The 12,472-nt window shown below is 57.4% G+C and overlaps 1 protein-coding gene across 6 annotated transcripts in view; it reads right to left on the bottom strand.

The window, feature by feature from the left end:
• LOC132482366 (uncharacterized) overlaps positions 1-12,472 on the bottom strand; it is a 229,050-nt gene that overhangs the window by 55,869 nt on the left and 160,709 nt on the right. The window lies entirely within an intron of this gene.

Raw genomic sequence — 12,472 nt, 5'->3', positions numbered from 1 at the left:
GATGAGGGGACCCTATCCCTTGATGGTGTTATGAGGGGACCCTGTTCCTTGACATTTTGATGAGGTGACCCTATCCCTTGATGATGCGATGAGGAGACCCTGTCTCGTGAGACTGTGATGAGGGGACCTGACCCGTGATGCTGTGATGAGGGGATCCTGTACCGTGATGCTGTGATGAGGGGACCCTGTACTGTGATGCTGTGAGGAGAGGATCCTGTCCCTTGATGCTGTGATGAGGGGACACTGTCCCTTGATGTGGTGATGTGGGGACCCTGTCACGTGATGTGGTGACGAGGGGACCCTGTTCCTTGATGCTCTGATGAGGGGACCCTGTCCCGCGATGCTGGGATGAGGGGACCCTAGCCCTTGATGTTGTCATGAGGGGACCCTGTCCCTTGACAGTTTAATGAGGTGACCCTATCGTTTGATGCTGCGATTAGGAGACCCTGTCTAGTGATACTGTGATGAGGGGACCTGGCCCCGAGATGCTGAGATGAGGGGATCGTGTCCCTTGATGCCGTGATGAGGAGACCCTGTTCCGTGATGCTGCGATGCGGGGACCCTGTCACGTGATGTGGTGACGAGGGGACCCTGTCCCATGATGCTCTGATGAGGGGACCCTGTCCCGTGATGCTGTGATGTGGACACATTGTCCCGTGATGCTGTGATGAGGGGACCCTATCCTTTGATGGTGTCATGAGGGGACCCTGTCCGTTGACATTTTGATGAGGTGACCCTATCCCTTGATGCTGCGATGAGGAGACCCTGTCTCGTGAGACTGTGATGAGGGTACCTGACCCGTGATGCTGTGATGAGGGGACCCTATCCCTTGATGGTGTCATGAGGGGACCCTGTCCCTTGACATTTTGATGAGGTGACCCTATCCCTTGATGCTGCGATGAGGAGACCCTGTCTCGTGAGGCTGTGATGAGGGGACCTGACCCGTGATGCTGTGATGAGGGAACCGTGTCCCTTGATGCTGTGGTGAGCGGACCCTGTCGCGTGATGGTGTGATGAGGGGACAGTGTCCCTTCATGTGCTGATGAGGGGACCCTGCCCATTGACGTGGTGATGAGGGGACCGTGTCCCGTGATGCTGTGATGAGGGACCCTGTCGCTTGATGTTGTAATGAGGGGACCCTGTTCCATGATCCTGTGATGAGGGAACCCTGTACCGTGATGCTGTGATGAGGGGACACTGTCCCTTGATGTGGTGATGTGGGAACCCAGTCCAGTGATGCTGTGATGAGGGGACCCTGTACCGTGATGCTGTGATGAGGGGACCCTGTCCCTTGATGTGGTGAGGTGGGGACCCTGTCCAGTGATGCTGTGATGAGGGGACCCTGTCCCGTGATGTTGTGATGAGGGGACACTGTCCAGTGATGCTGTGATGAGGGGACACTGTCCAGTGATGCTGTGATGAGGGGACACTGTCCCTTGATGTGGTGATGTGGGGACCCTGTCCAGTGATGCTGTGATGAGGGGACCCTGTCCTGCGATGCTGTGATGAGGGGACCCTAGCCCTTGATGTTGTCATGGGGGACCCTGTCCCTTGACAGTTTGATGACGTGACCCTATCCCTTGATGCTGCGATGAGGAGACCCTGTCTCGTGATACTGTGATGAGGGGACCTGGCCCCAAGATGCTGTGATGAGGGGATCGTGTCCCTTGATGTCGTGATGAGGGGACCCTGTCCCTTGATGCCGTGATGCGGAGACCCTCTTCCGTGATGCTGCAATGCGGGGACCCTGTCACGTGATGTGGTGACGAGGGGACCCTGTCCCATGATGCTCTGATGAGGGGACCCTGTCCCGTGATGCTGTGATGTGGACACATTGCCCCAAGATGCTGTGATGAGGGAACCATGTCCCTTGATGTTGTGTTGAGAGGACCGTGTCCCTTGATGCTGTGATGAGGGGACCCTCACCCATGATGTTGTGATGAGGGGACCGTGTCCCTTGATGCTGTGATGAGGGGACCCTCACCCGTGATGTTGTGATGAGGGGACCCTGTCCCTTGATGTTGTGATGAGGGAATGCTTTTCTGTGATGCTCTGATGAGGGGACCCTGTCCCGTGATGCTGTGATTAGGGGACACTCTCCATTGGTGAGGTGATAAGGGGATCCTGCCCAGTGATTCTGGGATGAGGGAAACTGTCCCGTGATGCTGTGATGAGGGGACCCTATCCCTTGATGGTGTTATGAGGGGACCCTGTTCCTTGACATTTTGATGAGGTGACCCTATCCCTTGATGCTGCGATGAGGAGACCAAGTCTCGTGAGACTGTGATGAGGGGACCTGACCCGTGATGCTGTGATGAGGGGACCCTGTACCGTGATGCTGGGATGAGGGGACACTGTCCCTTGATGTGGTGATGTGGGGACCCTGTCCAGTGATGCTGTGATGAGGGGACCCTGTCCCGTGATGCTGTGATGAGGGGACCCTGTACCGTGATGCTGTGATGAGGGGACCCTGTCCCTTGATGCCGTGATGAGGAGACCCTGTTCCGTGATGCTGTGATGCGGGGACCCTGTCACGTGATGTGGTGACGGGGGGACCCTGTCCCGTGATGCTCTGATGTGGACACATTGTCCCGTGATGCTGTGATGAGGGAACCCTGCGCCTTGATGTTGTGTTGAAGGGATCGTGTCCCTTGATGCTGTGATGAGGGGACCCTCACCCGTGATCTTGTGATGAGGGGACCCTATCCCTTGATTTCGTGATGAGGGGACCCTGCCCAGTGATGCTGTGATGAGTGGACCCTGTCCCTTGATGCTGTGAGGAGAGGAACCTGTCCCTTGATGTGGTGAAGAGGGAACCCTGCCCCGTGACGCTGTGATGAGAGAACCCTGCCCCGTGATGCTCTGATGAGAGGACCCTGTCCCTTGATGCTGTAATGAGGGCACCCTGTTACGTGATGCTGTGATGGGGGAACCCTATCCCTTGATGTTTTCATGAGGGGACCCTGTCTCTAGATGTTTTGATGAGGTGACCCTGTCCGTTCATGTGGTGATGAGGGGACCCTGTCCCTAGGTGCTGTAATGAGGGGACCCTGTCCGTGACGCTGTGATGAGGGGACCCTGTCCCGTGATGCTGTGTAAGGGGACCCGGTCCAGTGACGCTGTGTTGAGGGGACCATGTCCCGTGAAACTGGGATGAGGGGACCCTGTCACGTGATGTGGTGACGAGGGGACCCGGTCCCTTGATGCTCTGATGAGGGGACCCTGTCCCGTGATGCTGGGATGTGGACACATTGTCCCGTGATGCTGTGATGAGGGAACCCTGTCCCTTGATGTTGTGATGAGGGGATGCTTTTCTGTGATGCTCTGATGAGGGGACCCTGTCCCGTGATGCTGTGATTAGGGGACACTCTCCATTGGTGAGATGATAAGGGGATCCTGCCCAGTGATTCTGGGATGAGGGAAACTGTCCCTTGATGCTGTGATGGGGGGACGTTGTCCCGTGATGCTGTGATGAGGGGACCCTATCCCTTGATGCTGTGATGAGGGGACCCTGTCCCTTGATGTGGTGAGGTGGGGACCCTGTCCAGTGATGCTGTGATGAGGGAACCCTATTCCGTGACGTTGTGATGAGGGGACCCTGTCCCTTGATGTGGTGATGTGGGGACCCTCTCCAGTGATGCTGTGATGAGGGGACCCTGTACCGTGATGCTGTGATAAGGGGACACTGTCCCTTGATGTGGTGATGTGGGGACCCTGTCCAGTGATGCTGTGATGAGGGGACCCTGTCCCGTGATGCTGTGATGAGGGGACCCTTTACGGTGATGCTGTGATGAGCGGACCCTGTCCCTTGATGCCGTGATGAGGAGACCCTGTTCCGTGATGCTGTGATGCGGGGACCCTGTCACGTGATGTGGTGACGGGGGGACCCTGTCCCTTGATGCTCCGATGAGGGGACCCTGTCTCGTGAGACTGTGATGAGGGGACCTGACCCGTGATGCTGTGATGAGGGGACCGTGTCCCTTGATGCTGTGGTGAGGGGACCCTGTCGCGTGATGGTGTGATGAGGGGACAATGTCCCTTCAAGTGGTGATGAGGGGACCCTGCCCATTGACGTGGTGATGAGGGGACCCTGTCCCGTGATGCTGTGTAAGGGGACCCGGTCCCGTGACGCTGTGTTGAGGGGACCATGTCCCGTGAAGCTGGGATGAGGGGACCCTGTCACGTGATGTGGTGACGAGGGGACCCTGTCCCTTGATGCTCTGATGAGGGGACCCTGTCCCGTGATGCTGGGATGTGGACACATTGTCCCGTGATGCTGTGATGAGGGAACCCTGTCCCGTGATGCTGTGATGAGGGGACACTGTCCCTTGAGGTGGTGATGTGGGGACCCTGTCCAGTGATGCTGTGATGAGGGGACCCTGTCCCGTGATGCTGTGATGAGGGGACCCTGTACCGTGATGATGTGATGACCGGACCCTGTCCCTTGATGCCGTGATGAGGAGACCCTGTTCCGTGATGCGGGGACCCTGTCACGTGATGTGGTGACGGGGGGACCCTGTCCCTTGATGCTCTGATGAGGGGACCCTGTCCCGTGATGCTCTGATGTGGACACATTGTCCCGTGATGCTGTGATGAGGGAACCCTGTGCCTTGATGTTGTGTTGAAGGGATCGTGTCCCTTGATGCTGTGATGAGGGGACCCTCACCCGTGATCTTGTGATGAGGGGACCCTATCCCTTGATTTCGTGATGAGGGGACCCTGTCGAGTGATGCTGTGATGAGGGGACCCTGTCGAGTGATGCTGTGATGAGGGGACCCTGTCGAGTGATGCTGTAATGAGGGGACCCTGTACCGTGATGCTGTGATGAGGGGACCCTGTCCCTTGATGCTGTAATGTGAGCACCCTGATCCGTGATGCTGTGATGGGGGAACCCTATCCCTGTTGTTTTCATGAGGGGACCCTGTCCCTTGATGTTTTGATGTGGTGACCCTGTCCGTTCATGTGGTGATGAAGGGACCCTGTCCCTAGGTGCTGTAATGTGGGGACCCTGTCCGTGACGCTGTGATGAGGGGACCCTGTCCCGTGATGCTGTGTAAGGGGACCCGGTCCCGTGACGCTGTGTTGAGGGGACCATGTCCCGTGAAGCTGGGATGAGGGGACCCTGTCACGTGATGTGGTGACGAGGGGACCCTGTCCCTTGATGCTCTGATGAGGGGACCCTGTTCCGTGATGCTGGGATGTGGACACATTGTCCCGTGATGCTGTGAAGAGGGAACCCTGTCCCGTGATGCTGTGATGAGGGGACCCTGTACCGTGATGCTGTGATGAGGGGACACTGTCCCTTGATGTGGTGATGTGGGGACCCTGTCCAGTGATGCTGTGATGAGGGGACCGTGTCCCGTGATGCTGTGATGAGGGGACCCTGTACCGTGATGCTGTGATGACGGGACTCTGTCCCTTGATGCCGTGATGAGGAGACCCTGTTCCGTGATGCGGGGACCCTGTCACGTGATGTGGTGACGGGGGGACCCTGTCCCTTGATGCTCTGATGAGGGGACCCTGTCCCGTGATGCTCTGATGTGGACACATTGTCCCGTGATGCTGTGATGAGGGAACCCTGTGCCTTGATGTTGGGTTGAAGGGATCGTGTGCCTTGATGCTGTGATGAGGGGACCCTCACCCGTGATCTTGTGATGAGGGGACCCTATCCCTTGATTTCGTGATGAGGGGACCCTGCCTAGTGATGCTGTGATGAGTGGACCCTTCCCAGCGATGCTGTGATGAGAGGAACCTGTCCCTTGATGTGGTGAAGAGGGAACCCTGCCCCGTGACGCTGTGATGAGAGAACCCTGCCCTGTGATGCTCTGATGAGAGGACCCTGTCCCTTGATGCTGTAATGACAGCACCCTGTTCCGTGATGCGGTGATGGGGGAACCCTGTCCCGTGATGCTCTGATGTGGACACATTGTCCCGTGATGCTGTGATGAGGGAACCCTGTGCCTTGATGTTGTGTTGAAGGGATCATGTGCCTTGATGCTGTGATGAGGGGACCCTCACCCGTGATCTTGTGATGACGGGACCCTATCCCTTGATTTCGTGATGAGGGGACCCTGCCCAGTGATGCTGTGATGAGTGGACCCTTCCCAGCGATGCTGTGAGGAGAGGAACCTGTCCGTTGATGTGGTGAAGAGGGAACCCTGCCCCGTGACGCTGTGATGAGAGAACCCTGCCCCGTGATGCTCTGATGAGAGGACCCTGTTCCATGATGCTGTGATGGGGGAACCCTATCCCTGTTGTTTTCATGAGGGGACCCTGTCCCTTGATGTTTTGATGAGGTGACCCTGTCCGTTCATGTGGTGATGAGGGGACACTGTCCCTAGGTGCTGTAATGAGGGGACCCTGTCCGTGACGCTGTGATGAGGGGACCCTGTCCCGTGATGCTGTGTAAGGGGACCCGGTCCCGTAACGCTGTGTTGAGGGGACCATGTCCCGTGAAGCTGGGATGAGGGGACCCTGTCACGTGATGTGGTGACGAGGGGACCCTGTCCCTTGATGCTCTGATGAGGGGACCCTGTCCCGTGATGCTGGGATGTGGACACATTGTCCCGTGATGCTGTGATGAGGGGGCCCTGTACCGTGATGCTGTGATGAGGGAACACTGTCCCTTGATGTGGTGATGTGGGGACCCTGTCCAGTGATGCTGTGATGAGGGCACCGTGTCCCGTGATGCTGTGATGAGGGGACCCTGTACCGTGATGCTGTGATGAGGGGACACTGTCCCTTGATGTGGTGATGTGGGGACCCTGTCCAGTGATGCTGTGATGAGGGTACCCTGTCCCGTGATGCTGTGATGAGGGGACACTGTCCCTTGATGTGGTGATGTGGGGACCCTGTCCAGTGATGCTGTGATGAGGGGACCCTGTACCGTGATGCTGTGATGAGGGGACACTGCCCCTTGATGTGGTGATGTGGGGACCCTGTCCAGTGATGCTGTGATGAGGGGACCCTGTCCCGTGATGCTGTGATGAGGGGACCCTGTACGGTGATGCTGTGATGAGGGGATCCTGTCCCTTGATGCCGTGATGAGGAGACCCTGTTCCGTGATGCTGTGATGCGGGGACCCTGTCACGTGATGTGGTGACGGGGTACCCTGTCGCTTGATGCTCTGATGAGGGGACCCTGTCCCGTGATGCTCTGATGTGGACACATTGTCCCGTGATGCTGTGATGAGGGAACCCTGTGCCTTGATGTTGTGTTGAAGGGATCGTGTGCCTTGATGCTGTGATGAGGGGACCCTCACCCGTGATCTTGTGATGACGGGACCCTATCCCTTGATTTCGTGATGAGGGGACCCTGCCCAGTGATGCTGTGATGAGTGGACCCTTCCCAGCGATGCTGTGAGGAGAGGAACCTGTCCGTTGATGTGGTGAAGAGGGAACCCTGCCCCGTGACGCTGTGATGAGAGAACCCTGCCCCGTGATGCTCTGATGAGAGGACCCTGTCCCTTGATGCTGTAATGAGAGCACCCTGTTCCGTGATGCTGTGATGGGGGAACCCTATCCCTGTTGTTTTCATGAGGGGACCCTGTCCCTTGATGTTTTGATGAGGTGACCCTGTCCGTTCATGTGGTGATGAGGGGACACTGTCCCTAGGTGCTGTAATGAGGGGACCCGGTCCGTGACGCTGTGATGAGGGGACCCTGTCCCGTGATGCTGTGTAAGGGGACCCGGTCCCGTAACGCTGTGTTGAGGGGACCATGTCCCGTGAAGCTGGGATGAGGGGACCCTGTCACGTGATGTGGTGACGAGGGGACCCTGTCCCTTGATGCTCTGATGAGGGGACCCTGTCCCGTGATGCTGGGATGTGGACACATTGTCCCGTGATGCTGTGATGAGGGGACCCTGTACCGTGATGCTGTGATGAGGGAACACTGTCCCTTGATGTGGTGATGTGGGGACCCTGTCCAGTGATGCTGTGATGAGGGCACCGTGTCCCGTGATGCTGTGATGAGGGGACCCTGTACCGTGATGCTGTGATGAGGGGACACTGTCCCTTGATGTGGTGATGTGGGGACCCTGTCCAGTGATGCTGTAATGAGGGGACCCTGTCCCGTGATGCTGTGATGAGGGGACCCTGTCCCTTGATGTGGTGATGTGGGGACCCTGTCCAGTGATGCTGTGATGAGGGGACCCTGTCCCGTGATGCTGTGATGAGGGGACACTGCCCCTTGATGTGGTGATGTGGGGACCCTGTCCAGTGATGCTGTGATGAGGGGACCCTGTCCCGTGATGCTGTGATGAGGGGACCCTGTACGGTGATGCTGTGATGAGGGGATCCTGTCCCTTGATGCCGTGATGAGGAGACCCTGTTCCGTGATGCTGTGATGCGGGGACCCTGTCACGTGATGTGGTGACGGGGTACCCTGTCGCTTGATGCTGTGATGAGGGAACCCTGTGCCTTGATGTTGTGTTGAAGGGATCGTGTGCCTTGATGCTGTGATGAGGGGACCCTCACCCGTGATCTTGTGATGAGGGGACCCTATCCCTTGATTTCGTGATGAGGGGACCCTGCCCAGTGATGCTGTGATGAGTGGACCCTTCCCAGCGATGCTGTGATGAGAGGAACCTGTCCCTTGATGTGGTGAAGAGGGAACCCTGCCCCGTGACCCTGTGATGAGAGAAACCTGCCCCGTGATGCTCTGATGAAAGGACCCCGTCCCTTGATGCTGTAATGAGAGCACCCTGTTCCGTGATGCTGTGATGGGGGAACCCTATCCCTTGATGTTTTCATGAGGGGACCCTGTCCCTTGATGTTTTGATGAGGTGACCCTGTCCGTTCATGTGGTGATGAGGGGAACCTGTTCCATGACTCTGTGATGAAGGAACCCTGTACCGTGACGGTTTGATGAGGGGACACTGTCCCTTGTTGTGGTGATGTGGGGACCCTGTCCAGTGATGTTGTGATGAAGGGACCGTGTCCCGTGATGTTGTGATGAGGGGACCCTGTACCGTGATGCTGTGATGAGGGGACACTCTCCCTTAATGTGGTGATGTGGGGACCCTGTCCAGTGATGCTGTGATGAGGGGACCCTGTCTCGTGATGCTGTGATGAGGGGACCCTGTACCGTGAAGCTGTGATGACGGGACCCTGTCCCTTGATGCCGTGATGAGGAGACCCTGTTCCGTGATGCGGGGACCCTGTCACGTGATGTGGTGACGGGGGGACCCTGTCCCTTGATGCTCTGATGTGGACACATTGTCCCGTGATGCTGTGATGAGGGAACCCTGTGCCTTGATGTTGTGTTGAAGGGATCGTGTCCCTTGATGCTGTGATGAGGGGACCCTCACCCGTGATCTTGTGATGAGGGGACCCTATCCCTTGATTTCGTGATGAGGGGACCGTGCCGAGTGATGCTGTGATGAGAGGAACCTGTCCCTTGATGTGGTGAAGAGGGAACCCTGCCCCGTGACGCTGTGATGAGAGAACCCTGCCCCGTGATGCTCTGATGAGAGGACCCTGTCCCTTGATGCTGTAATGTGAGCACCCTGATCCGTGATGCTGTGATGGGGGAACCCTATCCCTGTTGTTTTCATGAAGGGACCCTGTCCCTTGATGTTTTGATGAGGTGACCCTGTCCGTTCATGTGGTGATGAAGGGACCCTGTCCCTAGGTGCTGTAATGAGGGGACCCTGTCCGTGACGCTGTGATGAGGGGACCCTGTCCCGTGATGCTGTGTAAGGGGACCCGGTCCCGTGACGCTGTGTTGAGGGGACCATGTCCCGTGAAGCTGGGATGAGGGGACCCTGTCACGTGATGTGGTGACGAGGGGACCCTGTCCCTTGATGCTCTGATGAGGGGACCCTGTCCCGTGATGCTGGGATGTGGACACATTGTCCCGTGATGCTGTGATGAGGGAACCCTGTCCCTTGATGTTGTGATGAGGGGATGCTTTTCTGTGATGCTCTGATGAGGGGACCCTGTCCCGTGATGCTGTGATTAGGGGACACTCTCCATTGGTGAGGTGATAAGGGGATCCTGCCCAGTGATTCTGGGATGAGGGAAACTGTCCCTTGATGCTGTGATGGGGGGACGTTGTCCCGTGATGCTGTGATGAGGGGACCCTATCCCTTGATGGTGTTATGAGGGGACCCTGTTCCTTGACATTTTGATGAGGTGACCCTATCCATTGATGCTGCGATGAGGAGACCCTGTCTCGTGAGACTGTGATGAGGGGACCTGACCCGTGATGCTGTGATGAGGGGTCCTGTACCGTGATGCTGTGATGAGGGGACCCTGTACTGTGATGCTGTGAGGAGAGGATCCTGTCCCTTGATGCTGTGATGAGGGGACACTGTCCCTTGATGTGTTGATGTGGGGACCCTGTCACGTGATGTGGTGACGAGGGGACCCTGTCCCTTGATGCTCTGATGAGGGGACCCTGTCCCGCGATGCTGGGATGAGGGGACCCTAGCCCTTGATGTTGTCATGAGGGGACCCTGTCCCTTGACAGTTTGATGAGGTGACCCTATCCCTTGATGCTGCGATTAGGAGACCCTGTCTAGTGATACTGTGATTTGGGGACCTGGCCCCGAGATGCTGAGATGAGGGGTCCCTAGCCCTTGATGTTGTCATGAGGGGACCCTGTCCCTTGACAGTTTGATGAGGTGACCCTATCCCTTGATGCTGCGATGAGGAGACCCTGTCTCGTGATACTGTGATGAGGGGACCCTGTCCCTTGATGCCGTGATGAGGAGACCCTGTTCCGTGATGCTGTGATGCGGGGACCCTGTCACGTGATGTGGTGACGAGGGGACCCTGTCCCTTGATGTTCTGATGAGGAGACCCTGTCTCGTGAGACTGTGATGAGGGGACCTGACCCGTGATGCTGTGATGAGGGGACCGTGTCCCTTGATGCTGTGGTGAGGGGACCCTGTCGCGTGATGGTGTGATGAGGGGACAATGTCCCTTCATGTGGTGATGAGGGGACCCTGCCCATTGACGTGGTGATGCGGGGATCCTGTCCCGTGATGATGTGAGGAGAGGATCCTGTCCCTTGATGCTGTGATGAGGGGACACTGTCCCTTGATGTGGTGATGTGGGGACCCTGTCCAGTGATGCTGTGATGAGGGGAACCTGTCCTGCGATGCTGTGATGGGGGACCCTAGCCCTTGATGGTGTCATGAGGGGACCCTGTCCCTTGACATTTGATGAGGTGACCCTATCCCTTGATGCTGCGATGAGGAGACCCTGTCTCGTGAGACTGTGATGAGGGGACCTGACCCGTGATGCTGTGATGAGGGGACCGTGTCCCTTGATGCTGTGGTGAGGGGACCCTGTCGCGTGATGGTGTGATGAGGGGACAATGTCCCTTCAAGTGGTGATGAGGGGACCCTGCCCATTGACGTGGTGATGAGGGGACCCTGTCCCGTGATGCTGTGTAAGGGGACCCGGTCCCGTGACGCTGTGTTGAGGGGACCATGTCCCGTGACGCTGGGATGAGGGGACCCTGTCACGTGATGTGGTGACGAGGGGACCCTGTCCCTTGATGCTCTGATGAGGGGACCCTGTTCCGTGATGCTGGGATGTGGACACATTGTCCCGTGATGCTGTGAAGAGGGAACCCTGTCCCGTGATGCTGTGATGAGGGGACCCTGTACCGTGATGCTGTGATGAGGGGACACTGTCCCTTGATGTGGTGATGTGGGGACCCTGTCCAGTGATGCTGTGATGAGGGGACCGTGTCCCGTGATGCTGTGATGAGGGGACCCTGTACCGTGATGCTGTGATGACGGGACTCTGTCCCTTGATGCCGTGATGAGGAGACCCTGTTCCGTGATGCGGGGACCCTGTCACGTGATGTGGTGACGGGGGGACCCTGTCCCTTGATGCTCTGATGAGGGGACCCTGTCCCGTGATGCTCTGATGTGGACACATTGTCCCGTGATGCTGTGATGAGGGAACCCTGTGCCTTGATGTTGGGTTGAAGGGATCGTGTGCCTTGATGCTGTGATGAGGGGACCCTCACCCGTGATCTTGTGATGAGGGGACCCTATCCCTTGATTTCGTGATGAAGGGACCCTGCCTAGTGATGCTGTGATGAGTGGACCCTTCCCAGCGATGCTGTGATGAGAGGAACCTGTCCCTTGATGTGGTGAAGAGGGAACCCTGCCCCGTGACGCTGTGATGAGAGAACCCTGCCCTGTGATGCTCTGATGAGAGGACCCTGTCCCTTGATGCTGTAATGACAGCACCCTGTTCCGTGATGCGGTGATGGGGGAACCCTGTCCCGTGATGCTCTGATGTGGACACATTGTCCCGTGATGCTGTGATGAGGGAACCCTGTGCCTTGATGTTGTGTTGAAGGGATCGTGTGCCTTGATGCTGTGATGAGGGGACCCTCACCCGTGATCTTGTGATGAGGGGACCCTATCCCTTGATTTCGTGATGAGGGGACCCTGCCCAGTGATGCTGTGATGAGTGGACCCTTCCCAGCGATGCTGTGAGGAGAGGA

Source organism: Mesoplodon densirostris, chromosome X, assembly GCF_025265405.1.
Source record: "Mesoplodon densirostris isolate mMesDen1 chromosome X, mMesDen1 primary haplotype, whole genome shotgun sequence".
In the NCBI taxonomy this organism is placed as follows: Eukaryota; Metazoa; Chordata; class Mammalia; order Artiodactyla; family Ziphiidae; genus Mesoplodon; species Mesoplodon densirostris.
This window is presented reverse-complemented; position numbering and strand designations above follow the sequence as displayed.